The sequence below is a fragment of the Malus sylvestris genome, chromosome 8 (genome assembly GCF_916048215.2).
Source record: "Malus sylvestris chromosome 8, drMalSylv7.2, whole genome shotgun sequence".
Taxonomy (NCBI): Eukaryota; Viridiplantae; Streptophyta; class Magnoliopsida; order Rosales; family Rosaceae; genus Malus; species Malus sylvestris.
The window spans coordinates 10,047,125-10,070,918 of record NC_062267.1 but is presented as its reverse complement, the minus strand read 5'-3'; the positions used below and the strand labels follow the sequence as shown (position 1 = coordinate 10,070,918).

Genomic DNA, 23,794 nt, shown 5'->3' with positions numbered 1-23,794 from the left:
AGTTCATTGTTGTTTTGTAGACCTTCTTCTTTTTCTTTGAAACAAAAATATAGATCCTCATGCTATTTAATTTATATTTTTTATTATTTCGTTGAAACGTGATCATCGTTATTATTTATAAAGTATTCGAGGTACTTTTTTCAATTTTTCTTTGTTAGTGGAGTTCATTGTTTGTTTTTTTAGAAAATAAATTTGAGATCTACATGTTATTCAATAATAACGACAGATCACTGTTTCTGGACTGTAAAAATAAATTTGAAAACTTTGAGTTTTAACGATAACGACAAAATAAAAGATAAAATAAATAGTATCAAAACTAATTTTTTAATGTAAACCTGCTCGACATTTAAATCTGCACCGTTGGTTTTTCGTTATTACAAAGTCCGGCATCCATTCATACATTTAAACTTGCTCGACCTTTAAATCTGCACCGCTGGTTCTATCAAACCTGTTCGACCTTTAAACCCCACCGTTCGATCTATCCCCACCTCATGTTTGAATACGGACCTGTCTCTCTCTCTCTGCACTGTTCTGCAGATCTCTTTTCAAATCTTCCATTTCTTCGTTTCGATCTTCAAATTTGCTCTGTTGCAATCGCTTCGTCGATTCTTCGTCTCCGTGAAATCTCTGTTCTTCGCTCTTCCAAGCTCAGTTGGGTCAGTGCTTTAGGGTTTTCATTTCACTAAATTTGAAATTTTCTTATTTTGATTGAATTGCTTAATTGAGGCTTTCCCGGTTCAGAAATTGAACCTTTGTGTGTGTATTGGGTTTGTTTGAATTTAATTGCTTGATAATTTCTAAGTATGTGAGGACTTAATCTCCTGGGTTTTGACCAAAAAATTTCATTGATTTTCAGCTAAATTTGAGTTTGATACAATCAATTTACAAATTTAATCAATCCCCTTTTTCAGTTTGAAATCGAGGACTCATTTTTTGAAGTTGTAGTGGATAGAATTTGGTGAATGTTTTGTTTTTGTATGCCAACTTTGATTAAGATTGGAATTAACTTGCCTGAAACCACAATTGAGTTTGGATTAACAATTATTCATTTCTTAATATGTTTTCGTCGTTGATTTTGTGCTTAATGTATCGTAATTTCTTGTGTTTTTGCAGGTTGCAGGTCTTGTGTTCAACAAGGTTGGTCCTACCATTGCTTTGGGTGATTATAATGCTTACGAGTCCAAATACTGGAGGGTGTCGTTGTGTAGGAATCCGGTTATGCAGCTTGACTTGAATTCTACTCCTTCAGAAGAGCTCTGTGACAGTATTCAGAATGTTCAAGTTCTTCATGGGTAATTCAATTCTATTGAAAATTTGCTTCATTGAACAGCTTAATAATAATAATTAAGATCGTGGTTATTGCTGTCAACTTACTGGATCATCTTCAATTAAATCGAAGAAGGATAATGAACAACAAGGATCTGTTCAGTGCGTTCGCGAAACTGCTAACTGAAGTGCATATGTTCATTGGTTCTTAGCGGTTGGCCCTTGTTAATTCAATATCTTCCATGTTTAGGAATCTCTCTCTCGTTTTCCTTCTGTTTTATTATGGTAAAATTTTCATTAACCGAGAATTAGTTTTACCACTCAATTTTTGTCTAATATTTAAGCAACTCTTTTGTAGGAGGACTAGCGGGCCTATAAGGCGTTCTACGAAAGGACAGTGGACACCTGAAGAGGTAATTCTCTTTAATACAACACACTATCAAACAAGGTGCTTAAGTTTATGGTTTGGTGCATATAAACACCTGATGTGAAAAGTTGCTGTTGAATTCACTGCATTTTTGTTTTAATACATTTTCTTAGTTATATAAATATTTCTCATTCATTCGTTATCCCTCTTTCTTTATGGAATATGTGGCGTGCATCATTTATTCTTTGTGAATTCAGGATGAGATCTTGCGGAGGGCAGTTGAGCGTTTTAAAGGAAAGAATTGGAAAAAAATAGGTATAATTCTGTTACTGATGTGTCCATCTTTATTGGCATGTCATGAGACTGTTCATTTTTATCTCAGTTGATGCTACATTTTAATCTTTATACTTTCAGCGCATTGTTTAATTGCATACTTGGCCATTTGTAGCGGAGTGTTTCAATGGTCGGACTGATACGCAATGCCTACATAGATGGCAGAAAGTCTTGAATCCAAGAATGGTCAAAGGTCCATGGTCTAAAGAGGTATTGCACTACTTGCATCTGATTTTTGTGTTCATTCCCTTGCCTAATTTTGTTTCTTGAGATTTTTTTTGTCGGTTCATCACATTTTTCTTTTTATATGAAATGTTTCCTTTCTATTTGTTTCTCCACAATTGATTAGGAGGATGATATTATTATTGAGTGGGTGGAAAAGTATGGCCCAAAAGATTGGTGCAGTATTGCACAGCATTTACCTGGACGTATTGGTAAGCAGTGTCGGGAAAGGTATGATAACAGGATCTTTTGTGGATGACTATATTAGTACAATCCTGATCTAGTATTTCTTTCTTTTCTTACCGTGTTTGAACTACTTTTAGGTGGCATAATCATCTTAATCCTGCCATAAAGAAAGACGCATGGACACAGGCCGAGGAGTTTGCTCTGATTCGTGCTCATCAAATTTACGGGAACCAATGGGCAGAGATAACGAGATTCTTGCCTGGAAGGTATGCCGATATTTTGCATTGCTACTACTGGTGTGCCAGGGCTTTCTTCCTTTTACTCTCGTGCACCTGCAACAGTTTTGATATATCTATGCTTGCATGGTGAACAGGACAGACAATGCCATAAAAAATCACTGGAACAATTCTCTGAAGAAGAAGTTGGATTCTGTGAAGATGAAGTACTATCCATACTTGAAGTTGGGGCAAGGAATTCCTCGTGAATTGGTATGCTCCGTTTTTTTTTTTCGTAATTTTTTTGGTGTAGGGTTTTCAATCAGTTCATTGAGCAGTTTGTTTTCTTATCATTGTAACGGAATCAGCTGATCATCGTGGGAGTTTTTTTTGAAGGTGGAGAGTCACGCTCTCGACTTTTGTGTCCTGCCGGAGAAGAAGGATACAGAAAATGTAAAATCTTCCTCTAGTGCCAAAAAGCTTCTCAAGTCCGACATCTTAATTGTTGAAGGGGTGCAGATAAACAGGCTTTGAGAAGGTTGTCCTAGTTCTTGTTTTTGAGCCTCACGAGACCGATGATAATTCCGGTGGTCGCCGGAATTTGGAGCTTCACAAGAGTTATCGAGTCATCGGCACGAACCTGTTTTGGGATCAAAAATTTGTGCAATACTCTAGAGATTATATTAGGGATTATTAGCACAATTGCTTGTTGATTGTCTCTCTTAGCTACAAAATAAGCTTGTTATTTGTTTATTTATTTATTTTTGCTTCGTTTTAAATAGTAATATAACATCTAAATTACATATTAATAGAATTTCATGTGTCAAGCAAAAACTATGAAATTACTATTACACCTTTTCATACATAACAGAGAGAAAATATTAGAGAACAAAATTATGGGCATAAAAGTAATTTTACATATAGTTTTTGCATTTTTTAAAACTTTCTCACCCACACATAACCGTAGTTTTATTCTTCCACTTCTCACTTTTCCTTTTTTAATTTTAATTCCAATTTCTTTTCTTAAATTGTCATATATTACAGTAATTCATTAATATAATTCAAGTTTTATTATCCTTTCCTTTTTTTTTTACCAATATTTGAAGATGTGTCTAGTTTTATGGATGGAGTTAAACTATCAAAAAATCATGAAAGTGAGTGGTAAATTATTCAAACTATGCTTTGTCTAACTTCTCTCTAGTGAGAGCCTTTCTCACTGACTTTGTAAGTGACTCCGTGTTCGATTTTCTGCGTCGTCGCTGACTCTTGCCATGGCAAGACCGGTGGCAGTCCCTTGATTTCCCTTTATCTTGTTCTTTTTCTTTCTCCGGTGGTATTTTGTAATAACCCCAGCCCCGTTTCCTTCTAGATCTTCCCACAATCTCATCTTCATGGTACTTTGTTTGACTCTGTTTTCATCATCCTGAGCCTCAAATCTGGTTCACCCGTTTCATCCATCTCATTCGGTCATTTCCCCTATACCAACATCATCACTTGGCTCCATTTTCTTTCCACCAATCCTAATTTCGATTCCACCAGTTTTCACCATGATTTATCGCTGTTCCATGGGAAGGTGTGTAGAGTTTTGGCTTGGGTGTTCGCACCACCACCTTTGTTGACCCCTGTTGGTTCTTCCCATTGTTCGCCCTTGTTGGCGCTGTCGCTTGTGGGATCTCTTTTCTCGCGAGCTTCCTTTGTTCTATGGTGGCCATCGTTTTGGTGGTTTGTGTAGGATGAAGCGACTGTTTTCTTCCTCAACTCTGGGACTCGAGATGGTGTGATGGCAGGTCCTTGTGGCAGAGATGGCTTCGAATTATTGGGAAGTGTCGACGGCAGGAGGAGCAGCTACAGTAGCTGTGATTTAGGGTTTCTTTTGTTGTGTGATGTCTTTGTGCTGGGTCCCAAGGCTTTCTTTGGGCTTTGTTTGTGTGTTTTAGGGTCCATTTTTTTATTTTGTTCTTTGTGTGTATTTGGACCCTTCTTGTGTTTTGTTTCTTTGTGGGTAATATATTTCCCTTTTTCCCAAAAATAAAAAATAAAAAATTCAAACTATTAGGAATTTGGTAATTTTGATGCCTTGTTACTCAATCTGGTGATTGCCGACACCAATTTGGTATGTGATGACTTTTTAAAATGATCATTTAATAATGTATGTAACACGTCGTGCATTTTTGAATCAATCAAACGTACATTTGCAATATCATTTCCTCCTAATAATATCTTCACCAAAATAACCACTCCTACTTTAAACGAACGATCTGTTTTTTATTGGCAGGATTTGGACTCCCAAAATTCCCTCCCAAACATAGATTCTTCCTCTTGCTCATTGGTCAAGGTAAATTATTTACTAATGAGCAAAGAATCAAAAGAAACTTAACTGTAGATTCCTCTTGCAACGCTTGCTCTTGGCCTTTGGAGACCATCACGCATATTATAAGGGAATGTTGTAGAGTTGAATGCATTTGAGATATTCTTAAGATATTTTATGGATTCCTTCTCAAATGCGCAATACTTTTAATTTGGACTTGAAAGCCTGGTTGATGGCTAATGTGACATCCAAGGTAATGTGGTCTAACAAGATAGCATGGTATTATTTATTTGTCTTTGCTTGCTGGTATATCTGGAAATGGAGGACCCACCAAATTTTTTATGTGGATTTCCTTCTAAAAATTGATAAACCACCTTCTCGGATGCATGTTATGTTGAAGTGGGTGCCTCCTATTTTTGGTTGGCACAAGTTGAATGTGGATGGCTCTAGAAAAATGGTTTCAAGCAACATCGATGTTGGAGGAATTCTCCGTGACCACAATGGTGTTTGCTTGAGAGGTTTTTCTATTAATCTAGGGTAAGGGCAGATTATAGAAGCTGAAGTTTGGGGTTTGTATTTCGAACTTCAACTTCCTATTGAAAAAAGGCATATCAAGGTTATTCATCGAGATGGAAACTTCCTCTGCTGTATTACTATTGAACCAGGCGGTGCAAGATACCTTTCACCCCCTTACGACCCTTTTGAAGAGTTGTAAGGATTTGATAAGAAGAATTGAGTATTTTGAGCTAAAACATATTTTCAGGGAAGTGAACAATGTTGCAGATCAACTAGCCAAATGGAGCTACAATTTGGACCTTGGGTTGTATTCTTTTCATTTTCCTCCCCAATGGCTTATGCAACATCTAACAGATGATCTGGTAGGCGCCCCTATGGGCTGCTCTATTGTTATTAATGTTATGTATTAGTTCATCTCGGGTGTCTTCACCCCTCTATTCACCAAAAAAAAAAACAATCATTTTAAGGTTATAATTGATTTATTCCCTCACATATATTGTTGTCCACTAAGAATTGTTGCCAAAAACACTCTAAAAATAATACTGTGTACTCTTTCAAATGCAAATTTCAAAAATGTTTATCTAGTCAATCTTTTTATATGCAATTTATGAGTTCCAGCCAGTGTTTAAAATATTGATATTGTTTGAAATATAGATATGCAAATTTATGGAAATATTAATTAGCATATCGATATTGGTTGCCTTCGATAGAAATTTTTGAGGTTTACTAAAAAATGTTAAAATTAAAATGAAACTATAGGGAACAGCAGATGGCAATTTGCCGATGTTCAACCGATATGTCTGAATCAACAAAACTTGTCGATTTTAGAAATTTAAGAGTTCCTTTGATACGGGCTTCATCCTCCATTTCCATATATTTCTCTGATTTTTCCGATGTTTTTATGGAAATTTCAAACACTGATTTCAGCTAGGGTTGGACATTTAAAAAAAGAGTAAATTGTAGCAATGGTCGCTTAACTTTAACTCAATTGGAGTAATGGTCCCTCAACTAAAAATCCATTACTACTGGCCTTTCAACTCATCAAAATGTGCAACTAAAGTCCCTCAATTAAAAATCTATTACCATTGGCCCCTCAACTTTAATCCAACTGGAGAAATAGTCCATCAACTTTGACCCAATTGGAGCAATGATTCCTCAACTTTAACCCAATTGTAGCAATAGTCATTCCAACATAACTCATTTTGACAAAATTTTGATGAAGTTGATGAAAAAGACCATAGCTACACATTTTGATGAGTTGAGGGACCCCAGTTGTAGCAATGGTCCTTCTAACATAACTCATTTTGACAAAATTCTGACGAAGTTGACGAAAATGACCATAGTTACACGTTTTGATGAGTTGAGGGACCCCAATTGTAACAATAGTCCTTCCAACATAACTTATTTTGACAAAATTCTAATGAAGTTGACGAAAATGACCATAGATACACATTTTAATGAGTTAAGGGACCGATGGAATTGATTTTTAGTTTAGGGACCATTGCTCCAATTTGATTAAAGTTGATGGACCATTACTACAATTTATTCTTTAAAAAAAAACCAATTAAACCGCTTGAACTGCACTAGCAGCTTGGTTTTTGGTTTTTATTTATTTTTAATTCTTATTTTTTAATTTTCAGTGGTTAAACTGAACTGCACCGACCTTAATTGGTTTGGTAATCGGTTCCCAAAATTTTTATGGTGCGGTTAACCGAACCAACCCACGTATATTAAATTTTATTTTTTAATCATAATTAATACGTGTAAGAATATAAATGGTTAGTTATTTACAAGTTACCATGTTTCCACCACATGAAAACTAAACCTGATTAATTTGAGTCCCTTTGGAGAAGAACAGGGGGACCATTTGGAGAAAGTAGCTTTGTTGCTTTGGTGCTTTCCTTGGGCTGCTTCGTTTGTGCTTTCATTTGAGCAATCACTCATATTGGTGCTACATTATGTAGCTTTTGGGAGATAAATTTTTTATGTATTTACGTCTTCACACAAACCGAGAACCGATCCAAACCAACCCATCACTATCGGTTAACTGACTTGATCTGTTTTTAGACCCAACTTGATCGGTTTTGGTTTACAATTTTGGCCCAACTGAGTCGATTGGTTTGGTTTTGATTTTGGCCTAAAATCGACCTAAACCAACCCACGCCTACTGTGACGACCCGTCCCTAATTCTATGTTTTTACAAATTTTAAAAGCGTGATTTTACGAAAATGGCCTTAGAGGCGAGGGTATTGACTTTCGTGGACCAACGTTTAGTGAGACGTACGAAATATTTATATAGCGATCCAAGGTGGGTATATTACTATTTTATATCTTTCTTTATATCTTTGCATTCAAACTATATTATTATATTAAGGTTATTTGAGAGTAATGAAAGAAAAGAAGAGGGATTCAGGGAAAAGGAAAAATGGAAGAGAAGGAAGGGGCTGCTGCCCAATCGAATGAGAGGGTTGCTGGCCAATCAGAAAAAAGAGAGAAGTGAGGGATGAATCAGATAGGGGAAGGAGGGGAAATGAGGAAGTAGAGAAGGAGAGGAACTAGCCGGGTTCCCCTTCGACCCATGCGATCCGTTTCAAAACCCGGCCTCCCTGTGTGATTTTCTGATTGTTTTACACCATTCCTTCGGTGAATTAGGATACCCCACACACTGCAACCATCATCTCTTCTTCTTCATGGTACTTTCACGAAACAATGCAAATTGTCCTAATTTCATGGTGAACATCGACGGTAGCCCGTGAGTCCCGTGGCAAGATCCACCATTTTTGAAATGAATCTCGTCGATCTCCACCACCTTTAGACCTCTTTTGAGCCCTAGAAAAAAACCCAATTAGCTATAGGGGTAGCGGAGCGCCGTCGACGGTGAATTTCAGTGCACCCATTTTAGGATTCCGACGGGTTTTAGCAAAATTGGGGCTTTTCCCGACCAAATTGGCCTTGGTCACAGGCGACGATGGTTCGTGACATCTCGATATTCGTGCTAGGGAGTCATAGCGCGGACCTCAGATAAGTGGGTCTTTTGCTTTCTATTGTGTGTGTGTGTATGATTGATGATTCCACAAACGGTTATAAATTGATTATTGCACATAATTATTGTGAATGCTTTGAAGTACTACTGCGAACTACGAATGGCTTGATCCCTGTTTAGGGTACGTAGGCAGTCTAACGAGACGTTAGATGCAACCATACCATAAATGAGACTAAATAATTGAGACAATAGCCTTGTTTGGGAAATTGTGCAATGTGAGGGACATTGGCTGAAAATGTGAGATTTAACCTTATGTTTTGATGGTTAAATGCTGGTCATAAATCAATGTGTGAAGAATCAAGAAATTGAAGTAAGGAAATGTAAGTAGTGATAGTTAATTAAACTAGTGTCTAGTTGGGGAGTAGGGCGTTACAACTTATGTATTTTAAATATATGTATGTATATAATTGAAAATGCTATGACACGGTTGAGTATTATATTGCATCATGGTATATCCATATGTATATTACCTGCTTATAATTATTGTGAACGCTTTGAAGTACAAAGGTGAGCACAAGACACCTAGGTAAGTTCAGGTGAGTTTATGGTATTAGTTGAAATGATGGAGTTATGGCATGACTACATGTATGTTTTAGGCAACTCCAACCTTGTCGTACAGGTTGCAATGATAGGCAACTCCGACACTGTCGTACAGGTTGCCCATGAGTCGTACATGTTATAATAGATGCAATTAGAGCTCATAAACCTGCACCCCGGTGTTAGTGCTCCTGCCCGTGGCTAAGGCACAGTCCTTCATGTGATGTTCACCTCTCGCACCTTACGCTCATCTTGGATCCAAGGTAGGTGCACAATCATGTCGTACAGACCACTATAGGTGGTTCCGACTTGTAGGTGACCCGTGATTATTCGCACAGTCTTCACGTGATCGTAGCACTTGAGCATACTTATTTACACCCAGTCCTTTCGTACAGACCACTAGAGGTGGTTCTGACTCGTATGCAAGGATATGTGATGAGCTATGAGTTCAGCCGTACAAGCCACAAGAGGTGGATCCGGCTGACATATTACTTTATATGGATGAGTCGTACATGTCACTATAGCTGACTCCAACTTATGTGCTAGCATTGATTGATGAGATATGGATGAGTCGTACAAGTCACTATAGGTGACTTCGACTTATGTGCTAGCATTGATTGATGAGATATGGATGAGTCGTACAGGTCACTATAGGTGACTTCGACTTATGTGCTAGCATTGATTGATGAGATATGGATGAGACGTACAGGTCACTATAGGTGACTCCGACTTATGTACTAGCATTGATTGATGAGATATGGGTGAGTCGTACATGTCACTATAGGTGACTCCGACTTATGTGCTAGCATTGATTGATGAGATATGGGTGAGTCGTATAGGTCACTATAGGTGACTCCGACTTATATGCTAATATTGATTGATGAGATATGAGTGAGTCGTACAGGTCATCATAGGTGACTCCGACTTGCGTGCTAGTATGGGTTATTAAGCACATGATTATTTATATTGCTAATGAGATGATGGGTAGTGGTATACTTTTGGATTTACTGTTAGTATACATTTGATTTCATACTTCTACGTAGTATGATTTTTTGGAAACTGTACAGGTTTTATGACGAGAGGTTACTACCTTTGATAATTGAAATGATTTTGAAAATCTTTGTTTTACCCACTCACACTTTCTATTTTGCACCCCTTCAGGTCCTAATAGCAAAGTTTCGTATCAACGAGGACTTGTGGCACTCCTAGTTCAGGTGGCTCCTTATGATGGTATAATTATTATCTTACCTCACTGTACTTTACTTATACCCTATATCACGTATGAAATGGGTTCATACCCGCTCACCGCGCACTTGTGTATATATGCATTTTTAGGTTTAAATTTATTCTTAGTTTACGCATTATCACACTTTATGGCTTCGTCACCTTCTAGGTGTCCGCCAGCATAACTCGATTCGAAGTCCTAGTGGACATTCCGAGTCGGGGTGTGTCACCTACCCCTAGTTTCAGCTCATAAATATTAAGTTTGTTATTATTTATATAAATTAAACTTTTGATAATATTTTTATTTATCTATACAATATGAACAAAAAGTTTCAAATCTCATAAAAGTTGGTGAACGGAAGGACAATAGTTAGGGCTAGTTTGGTATTGCTGTGTTTTAAAAAAAAATATTTTTGTTGTGCTGTGAGAATAAATAGTTATAAAATAAATATGTTGAGTGTTTGGTAAAGTTTTTTTTTTTTTTTTGTAAAAGTGCTTTTAATAAAAGAAGTAGTGTCTGAGTATTTGATAAACTTTTATATAAATTGTTTTGAATATTTTAAATGACAAAAAAATATATGGTATTTAATGTCATATAATAATTGTCAAAGACAATAATGTAGGGATCAAGATTGTAATTTTATAAAACATATGAGGGTATATTTGCCATTTAAAAATTTCATTAAATGAGCATTGATTATATGCTTTGAAATAAATTTTTTTTTAAGAGCAACTCCACCCTTGGAGCCCTCCCCCTAGGCAATCCACTATTCAATCCACCATGTGAATAGTAACTGTCATAATGAACAGTAACTGCCTTTTGCATCTCCACCCTTGCACTTGAATAGCCCTGGCAATAGGCAATAAAATATTTATTAATGATTTTTTTTTTACAAAATAATACTAAATAAATTTATTTGTAATTTCGGACAAGATATTTTAAATCGTTCTCGTTGCGCCATGTGTCATTTACTCAAAACGACTATTATTGGTCATAGATTTCGATAAGATTTTTATCGAATGTCATCGTGCCACGTGTCGTTATCTTTTCAGAATCTTTGAGGATAGATTTCGATCAGATTTTAAATCGTTCTCGTTGCGCCACGTGTTATTATCCGAAAAGATAATTATTGGTGATGGATTTCGATAAGATTTTTATCCAATGCCGTCGTGCCATGTGTTGTTATCTTTTCAGAATTTTTTAGGATAGATTTCGATCAAATTTTAACGAATGACGGCATGCCACGTGGCACTATCTACAACCTAATCATTTCAGAATCCTTCATATAATCCATCATCCATCCTTTTAAATCTCACACCAATTTTCTCAATATCTCTATCATTATTCATAGTTTCTTCTTCCTTCTTCACCAAATCAAAATATGTATCATTATTCATAGTTTCTAATTACAATGTCTTCTTCTTCAAGCATGATGTGGGAAATCGATCAAGAAGAGGAAGAATTGTTTAACCAATCTGAAGGAATGTTCAATCTCCATATAGCCCAAAATGAGAAGGAAGAGGATGAGGAGCGGAGAAGGAGAGATGACGAAGCAAGAATGGCCAAAGGCTCACATTTCCGTTGAGTCATCCAAGCTGTGGCTCAGATATGCAGGCCCACCCGTTCCAGAAACCTTGATAGAAGCAGGCAACAACGAGGTGATGAGCTGTTGGACGATTATTTTGTCCATAATAGTGCATTTCCTGATACGTACTTCAGACGTCGTTTTAGAATGGAACGACATTTGTTCAACAAAATCATGATTGCTGTTTGCAACCATGATTTTTACTTTGTGCAAAAGAAGGATGCTTGTGGTGCTATGGGTCTCATTCCCGAGAAAAAAATTATTGTTGCGCTACGGATGCTTGCGTATGGATCATCTGCAGACCAAGTGGATGAGACAGCGAGGATGGGGAAATCAACCATTCATAAGTCCTTCATGAGGTTTTGCGGAGCAATCGAATCTATCTACACCACAAAGTACCTCCGGAAACCTACTCATATGGACTTGGAAAGGCTTCTAAAGAAGGTTGAGATGTGAGGTTTTCCTGGGATGATTGGGAGCATTGATTGTATGCATTGGACGTGAAAAACTGTCCAAGTACATGGCAATGTGCTTATGGAGACAGAAAATGAGCAAAAAGTATCATTTTGGAGGCGGTGGCATCTTTTGATACATGGATTTGGCACGCCTTTTTCGGGGTTCCGGGAGTTCAAAATGACCTCAACGTCCTTGCCCAATCCCCAGTGTTCAATGATGTCCTGCAAGGAAAGGCACCAAAAGTCATGTATGAGGTTAACATACATATGTACGACGGGCCATACTACCTAGCTGACGACATTTACCCAAGGTGGTTAACATTTGTCAAAACAGTGCCACGTCCGCGAAGTGCAAAGGAAAAACACTTTGCAAGATGTCAAGAGGGGTGCAGGAAGGATGTTGAGCATTTTTTCGGTATCCTCCAAGCTCGCTGGGCGATCATCAGGGGTGCTACCAGATTGTTTGATGTAGAGTCGCTTCGATCCATCATGATGATGTGCATCATTCTTCACAACATGATTGTGGAAGATGAGTACGATTATGAAGCCGTTGATGAATATGAGCCAGATACAATGAACAATTCAAGAACACGCATATATTGTGCTCATGATGCCACCGATGAGCCCGTACAACATGAGCCATTAGAAAGGGATGAATATTACAATGAAAGGATCATTCAACAATATACTGTATTTCAAAGGCCAGACATGCACAATGCACGGCAAAATGACTTGATAGAGCACTAGTGGGCATTGAAACAAGTTAATGATAATTGTTGATGCATAAAACCGGAGGTCTTGGTACAACGTAAATCCGACCGTGAATCTGTAAGAAATGTAAATAACACAAGATGTATCGTGGTTCACCCCAAGGTTTGGGCTACGTTTACACTGATTGTATTGTATTGTTCTGAGAAGTGAGGGAGAGAGCCTCTGTAATATGAGAGGGGATGTGAGAGGGATGAGAAGCTTAGGAATGGCCTCCAAGGGTGAGAATTAGCCTCCTCTAATTATAAGGGTGAATGGTCCTTTTATAGAATAAGGACTCCTCACTTATTACATGTTTACCCCTGCCTTTATCACATAATTACATTTAAGTCCCCCGAGTATTTGTACGAGGCTCTAAATATGGTATAAACAGTAGTCCCCCAAGTCTTCAGTCAAGAGAGTCTTTTGGCTGGAGACTTGAAATTCAGTCCATGTGTGGGCCGAAGTAACTAGATGCTGTCTTGAACTGATGCTCGATATGAGGCAGTGCTCAATCTGAAATGACACTCAACTAGAAGTAGCACACGCTGCGAGGCTGCTCGGCTCGTGGCTTATGTTGCCTTGGTTGGCTCGGCGTGCGGCGTTTGAAGGTGAATGAGTCCCTTTTATAGAATAAGGGCTCGCTCCTCAATACATGAATGATGGGCTAGAGTTAATGCTCTCTAATGATGGTGAGGGAGTCCCTTTTATAGAATAAGGGCTCGTTCCTCAATACATAAATGATGGGCTAGAGTTGATGCTCGCGGCGAGACGATTGCTCAGTAGGCGGCGATGCTCTCTAATGGTGGTGAGGGAGTCCCTTTTATAGAATAAGGGCTTGCTCCTCAATACATAAGTGATGGGTTAAGAGTGATGCTCACGGCGAGGCGGTTGCTCAGCTGGCGGCGTTGCTCTCTAATGATGGTGAGGGAGTCCATTTTATAGAATAAGGGCTTGCTGCTCAATACATAACTGATGGGCTAGAGTCCCCCAAGTATTTTTCATGGGTGCTCTCTAATGAAAGTGAGGGAGTCCCTTTTATAGAATAAGGGCTCGTTCCTCAGTACATAGATAATGGGCTAAGTCCCCCAAGTATTTTTTATGAGGCCCAGTTGAGACCCAATATATGATACATAATGTAGTCCCCCAAGTCTTCGGTCAATAGAGTCTGTTGGCTGGAGACTTCAAATTGAATCCATGTATGGGCCAAAGTGGTGGTTGTTCGGAGGCGGTATATGTATACCATGCACTGAAGCTTTGTAGGAAGCTTTGCAAGTGAAGCTTTGAAGCTAGAGCTCTGTAAATGACGTTTTTGAAGCTAGAGCTCTGTAAATGAAGCTTTTGAAGCTAATTGACATGAGTGATGCTCATGAATGTTTATGTTGATTGACATGAGTGATGCTCATGGATGTTGTCATGAGTGATGCTCATGGATGTTTATTTATGAATGACATGAGTAATGCTCATGTATAATTTTGGAGTACTGGGCGTACTTTTGATCACCTGGTTGGTGGCATGAAGGAGAGTACGGATTGTACATTTCATCACCTGCTTGGTGGTAATAGCGGTAGGTTGCTGAATAATTTTGGAGTACTGGGCGTACTTTTGATCACCTGGTTGATGGTATTTTTGGGCTTATGGGCATTCGCCCTTTACACAATATTCCAGCCCATTTTCTTTGGGCTTTGCCTTTTTTTTTTTAATCCCTCTAATGGGGTTTATACAGATGTCTACAAAAGATAAGAAAAATAAATTACACCATACAAAAACCAGAAAAGTAAATCACATCATTCTAGTAGGGTGTTTATTCCTTGCTTTTGCTTTCTGCTTTTGTTTTTGTTTCCTCTTTTCTGCTTTCTAAAATATTCTCCCACCGACACGATTTTTTTCTTTTTCTTTGCTATTCCTTTTTTTCTGATCTCTCCACCTCCAGACACACTTACTTGCTTTTGCTTTTACTTTCCCTGTTTTGCTTTTGCTTTTACTGGAGTGATAGGCCTTTCTTTTTCTTTGCTTGGTGGTTGAGCTAGTAGGGATTGCGTCCGAGTATAGTGAGGGGTCAAAGTTGGAGAGCATGATGTGACCGTCCTATCTGACCAGCACGTTCTCGGGTTTTAAGTCCCTGTAGATGATTCCCAGCATGTAGAGGTATTCCAACACCACCAAGACCTCCACAGCGTAGAACCTTGCAGAGTTGAGGGATAAACGTTTGTGAGGCTGAATGTGGTGGAGGGAGTAGAGGTCGTCGGCGAAGCATTACTCCATGACGATGCAGGAGAAATGCGAGGCTTCAAACTCGGCATAGAAAGTGGGAAAGAACAGGTGGTCAAGCATTTTGAGGATCTTCCTCTCTATCTCGGTTCTCTGCACCTTCTTCTTCATCGCCAGAGCCTCATTGTCGACAACTTTCATGGCGTAAAGCCACGAGAAGGACGAAGACTCAGTATCTTGATCGGCCGAACTTGAAGAGTCGCTGATTCTGAGTGTGCAGAGGTAGACGGTGCTGATGTCGCCGGCGCCGATGCTTTGGTGAAGATGAAAGTCACGGAAAGTGAGGCCGTGTTTCTGGCCTTGTCTGGGTCGGCGGTTCAGGTCAGGGCGGTTCGGATCGAGGCTGTGATCACCTCCCAAGAAAAAACCCAGTTGCGTTTTCACGAAAGGGGTGACGACAGGCGGCGACGGGAAGGATGCGTGGGTGTTCGACATCGATGAGACTCTGCTTTCGAGTTTGCCCTCCTATCATGCACATGGATTCGGATCAGAGACGTTTGATGAAGCATCTTTCGATAGGTAGGTGGAGTTGGCTCAGGCTCCTACTCTCCCAGTAAGTTTAAATCTATACAATCAGCTTGAGTGGTTGGGTTTCAAGATTTTCTTGTTAACTAGGCGGAGCAAATATCAGAGAAATGCCACCGCGAAAAACCTTATATTTGCAGGTTACAACCATTGGGAGAGGTTGCTGCTGAGAGGACTTTCTGATCAAGGAACACTTGCCACGGACTTCAAATCCCATAAGAGATCAGACTTGATAAATGAAGGTTATCGAATTCATGGGAGCTCGAGAGACCAATGGTCCCATTCCCATCAACATCAACCTCATTGATCATATCCTGAAGCTTAGCTTCAGTGGGGTTCCGCCCAAGTGAATGTTGCTATTCCAGTGACTGTTGAGAAGTCGCCCATGAAAGAAGAGTACTCATTTGGGCTTGGAAACTGCACAAGTAGAGTAGCAAGAGAGAGGGAGACCAGGCACGTGGTCTGTGCAATTGCAGAGAGAGATTGAGTCAGAGAGGAGGTGGCTCTGTGGGTTTTCTGGGAAATTTTTGGGTTTTTGGGTTTTTGCAGATTCAAGGTGGAGATAAAAAAAATGAAAGAATCGACATATCTTTTCGTGTCGATTCCCACAGACGGCGCCAAATGTTGGTGCACAAAACCGGAGGTCTTGGTACAACGTAAATCCGACCGTGAATCTGCAAGAAATGTAAATAACACAAGATATATCGTGGTTCACCCCAAGGTTTGGGCTACGTCAACACTGATTGTATTGTATTGTTCTAAGAAGTGAGGGAGAGAGCCTCTGTAATATGAGAGGGGATGTGAGAGGGATGAGAAGGCTTAGGAATGGCCTCCGAGGGTGAGAATGAGCATCCTCTAATTGTGAGGGTGAGGGGTCCTTTTATAGAATAAAGACTCCTCACTTATTACATATTTGCCCCTGCCTTTATCACATAATTACATTTAAGTCCCCCGAGTATTTGTACGAGATCTAAATACGAGGCTCTAAATATGGTATAAACAATAATTAAGTTCATTTAGTGTGTTTTTTATTATTTGGTATGTTTATGTAATTTTATTTGGTGTGTTTTATTTTAGTTCATTTAGTGAGGTTTTTATTATTTGGTGTGTTTATGTAATTTTTTTTGGTGTGTTTTATTTTAGTTCATTTAGTGAGGTTTTTATTATTTGGTGTGTTTATGTAATTTTTTTTGGTGTGTTTTATTTTAGTTCATTTAGTGAGGTTTTTATTATTTGGTGTGTTTATGTAATTTTATTTGGTGTGTTTATGTCATTTGAATAAAGATTCTCTTATAGTATAAATATATTTACTCTCACTTTAAATAAAGTATTAAATTCAATAAATTCGAAACACATAAAATACTCAATTCAATAAATAATAAATTACAACCCAAGGTGATTGGAAAACTATGGGCTCCGATTACAAAAAGTACTCTAATCATCATCACTTAACCAATTTGTGGTGCTAGGATGATCTTCTGTTGTCGTGCTAGGACTATCTCCTCTTACTCTCGCTTCTCTTGCACGCCTCATACGCACCACATCCTCTTTCTCTGACTTCCAAAAATATTTAGAATTTGGAGACTTCCCTTCTAAGGGCGTGTTTATAATCTCACGATCTCGTTGAGCCATTCTTTCTTCTCTAACCAGTTCCCTTTCTTGCCTAAGTAGTTGTCTTTCTCTCTGATTAGCTTCAAATTCTCTCTCAACAGCTGCAGCTTTTGCCTCCTATCTAGCTTTATCAGCCTCAAATTTCGCCATTTCCCGCGCCAAAGTCAATTCACTATGGTGAGTAAGTTCTTCCATGTACTTTGCATAATCATGCTTGGAAGCACTTCCTTTTCTCTTTGAAGCCTTCTTACCTTGAGGCCTAATTGGATAACGGGTCGAACCCGACGCTTGTTCAGGGATTGGCATTTCGGGCACTTCTTCTGCATCATCTTCTTGCGAGCCATTATCAGGTGTAGAGTATAGCATGGTGCTGTTCATAACAACTTTTGGACCGACAGGCACAACTTTGAATTTAGGACAATCTTTGACAATATTTCAACATTCCCACCGGTTGAACGATTTATTTTTGGTTTTGGTTTTGGCACCATACCAAGCTTGTGCTTGAATTAGCTATACAATGGGGGAGAAGAAATAATTATAATCAAAGTAGGTAACAAATAAATAATACAAACAAATAATTATAATTAAAGTAGGTAACAAATAAATAATACAAACAAATAATTACAATGTAAATTTGGGTATAGTACAAACAAATAAATAATATAGTGTTACATGATCTGTGTAATTTTCCCCACTTCGAATATTACTACTAGCTTGTGCCAATGCGTCTCTCCAAATAGTAAACGATTGGCTAAGTAATTTCCAACGACTAGACATCAATTCTTTGGTTCTACTCCCACCCATTTTCTCCAGATAATTAGTATGAATAAGACTCCACATTTCTCGCAACTGCATCTCATTACCCGTAAGCGAACTATGAGTAACTTCAACCCAACTTGTTGATGCACAAAACCGGATGGTCTTGGTACAACGTAAATCCGACCGTGAATCTGCATGTAATGTAAATAACACAAGATGTATCGTGGTTCACCCCAAGGTTTGGGCTACGTCCACACTGATTGTATTATATTTCTCTCAGAAGTGAGGGAGAGAAAGAGCTCTATAAGTGAGAGCTTTGAGAGGGGTGAGGAGAAACTTAGGAATTGGCCTCTGAGGATGAGATCTGAGGGTGAGAATGAGCCCCTCCTAGAATGAGGGTAGGAGTCCCCTTTTATAGAATAAGGGGCTCCTCCTCTTTTACAAAGTATGGGCTTTAGTGTGAGGCCCAAATACAAGGCCCAAGGCCCAAATATACGAGGCCCTAAATATGGTATAAACAGTAGTCCCCCAAGTCTTCAGTCAAGAGAGTCTTTTGGCTGGAGACTTGAAATTCAGTCCATGTGTGGGCCGAAGTAACTGATGCTCGATATGAGGCGGTGCCCAATCTGAAATGATGCTCAACTAGAAGTAGCACATGCTGTGAGGCTGCTCGGCTCGTGGCTTATGTTGCCTTGGTTAGCTCGACTTGCGGCGTTTGAAGGTGAGGGAGTCCCTTTTATAGAATAAGGGCTCGCTCCTCAATACATGAATGATGGGCTAGAGTTGATGCTCTCTAATGATGGTGAGGGAGTCCCTTTTATAGAATAAGGGTTCACTCCTCAGTACATGAATAATGGGTGCTCTCTAATGAAAGTGAGGGATTCCCTTTTATAGAATAAGGGCTCACTCCTCAATACATAAGTGATGGGCTAGAGTCCCCCAAATATTTTTCATGAGGCCCAGTTGAGGCCCAATATATGGTACATAATGTAGTCCCCCAAGTCTTCGGTCAATAGAGTCTGTTGGCTGGAGACTTCAAATTGAATCCATGTATGGGCCGAAGTGGCGGTTGTTCGGAGGCGGTCTTTGTAGACCATGCACTGAAGCTTTGTAAGTGAAGCTTTGCAAGTGAAGCTTTGAAGCTATAGCTCTGTAAATGAAGTCTTTGAAGCTAGAGCTCTTGTAAATGAAGCTGTTGAAGCTAGAGCTCTGTAAATGAAGCTTTTGAAGCTAGAGCTCTTGTAAATGAAGCTTTTGAATCTAGAGCGCTGTAAATGAAGTCTTTGAAGCTAGAGCTCTTGTAAATGAAGCTGTTGAAGCTAGAGCTCTGTAAATGAAGCTTTTGAAGCTAGAGCTCTTGTAAATGAAGCTTTTGAATCTAGAGCTCTATAAATGAAGTCTTTGAAGCTAGAGCTCTTGTAAATGAAGCTTTTGAAGCTGATTGACATGAGTGATGCTCATGAATGTTTATGTTGATTGACATGAGTGATGCTCATGAATGTTTATGTTGATTGACATGAATGATGCTCATGGATGTTGTCATGAGTGATGCTCATGAATGTTAACATGAGTGATGCTCATGCATGTTGACATGAATGATGGTTATGAATGTTTATTCCTTACTTTTGTTTTTCTCTTTCTTTTCTACTTTTGTAATTATCTCAGTGGGTAGCCATATTTTCTGCTGCTTTGCTCTTTTCCACCGCAAATCTCATGTTGAAAGGGTAGCCATGCTTTCTGCTTTGCTCTTTTACTTTGCTTTGCTTTTGCTTTCCACAACATGTCAGCCCATTTGTTTTGGGCTTATGGGTTTTCGCCCTCTACACAACATTCCAGCCCATTTGTTTTGGGCTTTTCCTTTTTTGTTGTTTTTTGTTTTTTTGTTTTTTGTTTTTTTTTTTGTTTTGGTTTTTTTTTTTTTGTTTGTTTTTTTGTTTTTTTGTTTTTTTTTTTTTGTTTTTTTGTTTTTTTTTTTTTTTTTTTTTTTTTGATCCTCTGATGGGGTTTATACAGATGTCTCCGAAAGATAATAAAAATAAATTACATCACTTTAATGTAAGGAAACCTTTATCTTCCTTCTAGGTCTTTCCGTAGCTTTCTCAGAAAATAGGAACATGCATGATGAAAGTGTGAGCATCTTCTTTGGCTTTAGTAAGATCTCATTTTTTCTTTTTCTTTTGCGTTGTCCCCATGTGCTCTCGAGGAGAGCCTCCATTTTTCTTTTTCTTTTCTACTTTTGCTTTCTTCTTTTGTTTTTCTGCTTGGTTGCCGCTGGGACTTTGTAGTGGGATGGCAAACAGCTTGACATCATTAGATGTCTGAATTCCTTTATCATCGTGGTCACTGAGCCACTTTCCAGCTGTGTGTTTAAAGGAAACTGCTTTACCTTCACTGTTTTTCCAGTCAGATGTCACCAGTGGTGCGGCCATGGACATGGAACAGGAACTGTCGTGGGGAAAAGATCGCACTTTCCATTTGGTGGAGGTATCTGGTCTTGATCTCCATCTCCTGAAACTTGCTTGGAAATTGGCTCATCTGAATCCACAATATTTTCTCATTGATCCTACTTCTCCTTCTCTTTTTAGACAAATTATGAACTTCTGCAACTCTGCTTCTCTTAGAAGAACTCTGACCGCCACCTGGCCTTGCTTCCACAAATGACTCATCTGGTCATTTGAATTAAGAGGCAGCACCCCAGAATTAGATAGCTGAAAAGCCTTCGCCTTCCTTAAAACAGATCAAATTCCAGAGAACCCAGAAGCAGAACCCAGGCTACAACGCGGCGTCTTTGATGAGGTTCTGATCGCGAGAGATTTGGAGGGATCAATGGATGATGAAGGCGTAGAGAGCAGCTGCGTAAAGAATCAGAAATCCCACCTCTCATTTCAACAACTTCATAGCTCTTCCTGCTGCTTCTGTTTCCTCTCTCTCCTGAATTTCAAGCTTTGATTTTGTTGTGTGGGTTGTTCTTGGTGATTAACGACACCATCTCTCTCACTTTGTTTCTACTCTCTCTCTCTCTGCTTTTGATGAAAGGGGATAGTTGGTGCGGAGCTCCGTAGAAGAAAGATGGTAAGACTCGGTGGTGGAGAGATCGAGGCGAGTTGAGTTCCCGGATCTCAAAATCATCAACGGCTTCGGCTGCGCCACGTGATGATTCCTTCGCCGCCTGAGCATCCCCGACATTGGAGACCCACTCCTGGCCGGACTTTTCGCCCTCGACCTCCCCGGCGACAACCCTCTCATCACCTCCTCATTCAAAGCCGAAAAGATGAGAGGTGTGGTTTGTGGGTTTTGCAGAGGTCGCGTAAGTCGGCGAGGTGGTCAGTAATTCGGCCGCCGAGGTGGAGACGAGGCAGGCGGAGCTCCTGAACTCGGTTATCTTCACAGCCAACGCCACATCAATCGCACGGGGCTGACGGTGTGGACGCATCCCAGCTGTCCAGCGCGCCAAGCGGGTCATAGAAGTTACGTGGCGTCGAAGGATCGATCAGATCTGAAATCGAACGGTTGTGGTTCTGTTTCCCCTCGCCGCCGCCATTCTTCACCAGAGTGCTCAGCTGCTGAACTTGAGCATTAGTCATCACAGCTGATTCCTCCCTCGTGCCGCAGTTCCCCAACTTGACTTAATTTGACCTTTACAAGTAGCAGAAACGTCAGCGGAGGACGTAGTCCTGGAGCTAGTTCCCCATCTTGGAACCTAGGGGAGGATTGAACCAGTGCCCACCATTCGGCGGAGAAGTCATCCACCGTCAGACACATCAGCGGCACGAACACCGGAGCGTTAGGATTCAAATTCGACGGCGTCGTCGCACTTCTGGAGATCGCGTCCATGGCCAGTTCGTTGTTTGCTTTCCTCGCTGTCAATCTCGAAACGACGTCGTTGAGAGAGAGAGAGAAACTGATATGTTTAAGGAGATGAACAAGCGAATCTTTTCTGTTTCTGGGTCTTGTGATTTTGCAGATTCACGGTAGAACTGAGAAAATGAAAAAGAACCGACATAGTTTTTTGTGTCGATTCCCACAGACGGCGCCAAATGTTGATGCACAAAACCGGATGGTCTTGGTACAACGTAAATCCGACCGTGAATCTGCATGTAATGTAAATAACACAAGATGTATCGTGGTTCACCCCAAGGTTTGGGCTACGTCCACACTGATTGTATTATATTTCTCTCAGAAGTGAGGGAGAGAAAGAGCTCTATAAGTGAGAGCTTTGAGAGGGGTGAGGAGAAACTTAGGAATTGGCCTCTGAGGATGAGATCTGAGGGTGAGAATGAGCCCCTCCTAGAATGAGGGTAGGAGTCCCCTTTTATAGAATAAGGGGCTCCTCCTCTTTTACAAAGTATGGGCTTTAGTGTGAGGCCCAAATACAAGGCCCAAGGCCCAAATATACGAGGCCCTAAATATGGTATAAACACAACTAGTACACAACGCAACATCTTCAAGAAGCGACCAATTCGTACCTGCAGCAGTAGTCATTTTGTTGAAAAAAATTGGATTGAAACTTTGAGAGAAAGACAGGAATTTGATTGAAAGTAGTTGAGAAAATATGAAATTGTGGTGTAAGGTAGATGATAATGAGAAGGTATTTATAGAAAAGTAGAAACATTTTTTTTTTTTAAATTTCAGATATTTTTTTTCGGATTTTTTACAATTTTAAATTTTTTTTATTCAAATAATTAATCTCTGCCGTTGGATTTAAAAAATTTTGAATTCCAACATTCCAGATTGTGCCATGTGTCATAACGATAACTTTTCTTAATTTTAAAACTATTTTTTCTTTTTTTTTTTAAAAAAAAATTTATAAAGCAGATTAACATCAACCGTTGATCTCAGATCGAACGGTTGTTATTAAATCACTTTTTTTTTATTACCGTTAGAAATCGGACGGCTCGTATTAAAGAGCCGTTGGGATCGAAAGGATCGTGGGAAGCCACGTGGCTTCCAACGGTCACCTGCATTTCCTACGCGTGCGGGCCCTGTGCCCTGTGAACTTGTCGGCTGACGCGCCCTCACTCGAGTGAGGGGCACGCGCCTGACACAAAAAAAATTAAAAAAGCAAACACAACTCGAGCTGCAGGCCTGTCAATTCTTCACGGGCCTGGCCCTTGGGCTTCCACCTTCACTCGGGCTGTCCAAGGCTGAGGGCCTATCCACCGGCCCTCGGGCCCTTTCCCTTCGCCTATCCCCCGAACAACAACCAAGGGTGGACTTGCTCTAAAGCATGGTAAATCCTGCCTTTGCTTTTATATGCTTTTCTATTTTCATTAACAGCAGTTTTTTAAAAAAGTTTTTTTTTAATTTACCAAATATATTTAATGTTCTAAATTTTTTTAATAAACTGCATTTTTTGAAACAACCACAATTCCGAATCAACCCTTAGACCATCTCCAACCCTGGGCTAAAAGCCAAATTACCCCCCCCCAAACACTCTCCAACCCATGCTAAAATTTTAGGCTAAATGCCAAATGCTATTTCTGGGCCAAATACCCCCCACCCCAGCTTTCCCCCCGGGCTAAATGCGAAATGTTTATCAGAATTTAAATTTTTTTAGATTAAAATGTTCATAAAATTAATTTACAATAATCTACATATTTATTTTTTTTAAATTGATTTAAGA

At 39.5% G+C, this 23,794-nt stretch overlaps 1 pseudogene; it reads left to right on the top strand.

Annotated features, from left to right (window-relative positions):
* The first annotated feature begins 449 nt into the window (after positions 1-449).
* Positions 450-3,403, top strand: LOC126631922 (transcription factor MYB3R-1-like; annotated as a pseudogene).
* The last annotated feature ends 20,391 nt before the right edge of the window (positions 3,404-23,794 follow it).